The sequence below is a fragment of the Lepidochelys kempii genome, chromosome 1, assembly GCF_965140265.1.
Source record: "Lepidochelys kempii isolate rLepKem1 chromosome 1, rLepKem1.hap2, whole genome shotgun sequence".
Taxonomy (NCBI): domain Eukaryota; kingdom Metazoa; phylum Chordata; order Testudines; family Cheloniidae; genus Lepidochelys; species Lepidochelys kempii.
The window spans coordinates 274,499,983-274,504,157 of NC_133256.1; positions in this window are offsets into that span (position 1 = coordinate 274,499,983).

Below are 4,175 nucleotides of genomic sequence, written 5' to 3' on the forward strand. Positions count from 1 at the left end.
CAACAAAAAGGTCTGTTATTTAGATGGATGTGTCATTTACTCAAGCACATTCTGATTTACTATATTAACTTAGTATGACTTATTGTAACAAGTAAAAGAATGGATTTAAAATACTTTTTAATTTAAAGGAAAAATATGCAGACATGAAATTGGTTTTGTAGATCAGATCTGTTTAATTTAACTTCATGGCTTTGTCACATCATTTCACTTCTTTGAAGCATGCAGGATATGTGTAGTTTTTCTTCAATACAGGGGTGACTTGTAATAATAGAGTGAGGGAGATGGGTTTTGGACTGTTTCTTCCCTCAGTCCTGTCTGTCGTCACATCATCACATTTCCAGGAAGAAGGATAGGCTGAAAAATGGCCCTGACTAAGCCCTGCTTAGTGCTTTTTCAGTGTAAAACTTGAAAGTGACATTCTAGTATCAGGCAGCTGCATTTTTTTCATTCAGATGCAAGGGAAACGATATGAAGCTGAAAGAAACCACAACTCAATCGTCTGCCTTCCACTTAATTTTTCATACAAATTTAAGGTCAGGTTGTGGCCTCATCACGAGTGAGGTGTATGTAACATTAGAACAGCTACAGTAATCCTCTGGACGTGATTGTGAACAGAAACTGGGCTGGAGTGTACTCTCGGTTAAACTGCTGTAAAACTGAGCAACCCCACTCAGGTGAGTTAAGTTGCTCTAAATTTACACCAGTGTACTGTAACTGAATGCAGAATATGGCTTTTTTTTTTGCCTAAATATTTAAATAGTCTGGCTTCAGAGCAATGTACCTATATTACTAGATATTTTCTCACTAGATAATAAAATCATTGTTCATAAATCAATGCTTGTTGTTATCATGAGCAAAAGCACAAGCTTTAATTGTAAATTAGGTTTTACAGCAATGCTTAATGACTTACAGTCGGGTTTGTACTATTATTTGGTAAAAACAAGCCCTCTCTATTGTTTGCTCCCTGTTAAAACATGAGGAATGCAACTGTATAAAGACAAAACATATATATCAAGGCAAAATATTAATGTTGTGTAGGGGAACAATACTTCACTGGCAGAGAGATAGAACGGATCCATCCAGTCTATCTCTAGCTTCTATGTAATATTACTTGTAAAAATGAAGTGGCAGATCTAAGTATGGGGAGAATTGAATTAAAATCCGCAGAATTTAAACTTTGATTTTAAAAGAAGTAAGATTCTCACCCTTATGGCTAAGAAGAAAACATTCCAAACATTAATTAAAACAGGCTATAAGAGAGTTGGGAGCTGTCCCTCCTCATCACAAATGAGTGATAACTCTGGAGGTTCCCTCAGGAGGACCATTTATATGTCAACAATGCTACTACGAACACTATAATATAAAAAAAAAATCACAATTATAATTCCCCAGCCATGTATGGAGAGGGACATGATCCTCTCTCTTCAAATCCTGTGATAAACAGAAGTGGACTAAAAGGATCAGATCTCAGGAGGAACCTAGGCTGGTGAGGGATCAGAGTGCCAGGAATGCAAGCTAAGGTCTCGCTGAGGACAGCCAAACAGTATGTAATACTGTCTCAATATGTAACACTGACCTCTCAGCATGTTTAGTAAAGCTGTTTCTTACAGTGTTGCCTGCTTACCACATCATTTATTGTTAATGAAACACCATGAAGCCTGACAGCAGGACCAAGCATTATGGAAACTATGTAGTATGCCAGCCTGGTTCTTCACTGTGTCATGGAGTTACTTTTGAACACCAGGCTTAGTGGTCTGTTTCACAGAGTGGTGCCAGATTACAACTACATTAAACTTCACACCATCAGACTGTGAGACTGCAGAGAAATGAGCTTTATCTACCTTTGAGACAAGCTTTGAATTCATCTAAGATTTAAAAACTCTACAAAAAATGTCCACCTCTGCTTTCAGTAAGGTGAACCAGTAATGTCCTCAGTGTAGGCAAAGATTCTGTGGCCAGACCTGGTTTTTCATCTATATTAATTTAAATTGATAAAAAGCAGAGGTTGCTGACATGGCAGTAAGTCTGGCAGGAGCTACGAGAGCTTTCCCTACATTAGGGCTACCACCAGTGAAAACATTTTAGTAATATTTTCTATTTTACACAATGCTCATTTCTCTACATCAGTGGTTTTCAAACTGCGGGTTGCGACCCAGTACTGGGTCGCAGAATGTATGGCACTGGGCCACGGTGGCGCTGGTCAGCACCACCGACAGGGCCGTTAAAAGTCCAATCGGTGGCCCAGCAAAGGCAGGCACTACCTGTTCTGACACTGTGCTGCGCCCTGGAAACAGCCAGTAGCAGGTCCAGCTCATAGGCGGGGGGGCGGGCACGGGGCTCTGCGCACTGCGCCAAGAGCTGTGCAGAGCTGCTTGCACTCCTCCACCTAGGAGCTGGACCTGCTGCTGGCCGCTTCCGGGGCACAGCACAGTCCATGGTGCCAGGACAGGCAGGAAGCCTGCCTTAGCACCCCCACTGTGCCACTGACCAGGAGCCACCCAAGGTAAGCCCTTGCCCCAACCCTGTGCCCCAATCCTCTGCCCCAGCCCTGAGCCCCCCCCAAACCTGGAGTCCCTTCCTCCACCCCAAATCCCTCATCCCTGGCCCCACCCCAGAGTCTGCACCCCCAGCCCAGATCCCTGACCCCTCCTGCACCCCAACCCCATGCCCCAGCCCTGAGCCCCCTCCCACACCCTGAACCCCTCATTCCTGGCCCCACCCTGCAGCCCTCACCCCCTGCACTCCAGCCCTCTGTCCCAGCCCTGAGCCCCTCCCAAACCCCTCATCCCCAGCTCCATTGCGTCACGGTAATCAACAATTTTCTTCAACTGCGTCACCAGAAAAAAAATTGAAAACCACTGCTCTACAACATTTGATGGTAGCTTTGTCACAAGCACCTTCCTGAGTATAACTGAACAGCTTACTCAAATGTAAATTTTCTGCAAGTACATTGACTGAAATCCTGATCCCACTAAAGTCCATTTTTGGCCATTGATTTCATGGGGGTCCAGGTTTCACCCTTTGAGCTTTTTGGGCAATAAGAAAGGGGCAGTGGTTTACAAAACTTTGGGAAACTGGTGAAAAACACACTACAGAAATTCAATAAAGTAATGAATCACAGCCAAATGAAACAGCACAAAAGAGCAAATAATTACCTGTTTAGGAGTTCAAGGAAGATTTGTTATTTGTAATCACTATATATAAAATTGTATGTCAACCATGTAAATGTATAACATATTTTATATGTTATACTAACATTTCCTATGAAAATTCATTTGTTTTTAAAACTCAGTATTGAATAACTTGTTGCCATTTCCAAATAAGTCATACTATTGCAATTTTTTTGTTTGTTTTAGTTTTACATAATAACTCTCTTGCTTAATACTGGCTTTCCAGGAATGCAAATAAGGAAATGCAGCTGTTACTTGTAATTTCCCCCAACCAAGCCCTGTGTTCTTTCCTTAACATGATCTAAGAATCTAACATATGGTACTTGAGATACTCCTGAACCCACTATGCTCTCCTGATGGCTAGATTTACCCATCGGTAACATTTGCTTACCAGCAGTATTATATGAATGAGGTGAAATTTCATTGGAAGAAGCATATTGAAAACGTGTGTGTCCTGATTTGTTACATCTGTGTAAAGCCTCATTCCCCCCCACCCCCATGCAATTGTATTTACTTTCTTTTAATCTTGCAAAGAAATTTGAAAGTAGAAAAACTGACCCCATGTTCAAAGTCATTATCTGAGACAATGAAGTTGTAGGCTTCTGTTTTTAATAATGTCTCGCAAAACAGAGAACGTCACTAATCATATTCAGAGGATAAAAGACAAGCAGATTTTCTAGTTTCAAGCCTTTCTGAAGACCAGAACATTTCACAGGCTTGTAAATGCATACAGACACCATCCCGTGACTTTGCACAAAAAGCTTGAGCAGTGATGAAAAGCAAAATTAAAATTTTCATTTTAATATATAAAACATTTGAAACCTGACTTAATTTTACTGTTCTTAGATGAAAGGTAGCATAAAACTGGACTTCAGGCTCCCCAATATTATTTTCTACATGCTTAAGCTTTTATTTCTATGTGATTTAATTGGTATTTATTCCTACTTTCTTCCTGTTGGTCTATCCACATTTTTATATCATACCAATCACCACAGTAGCTGAGCA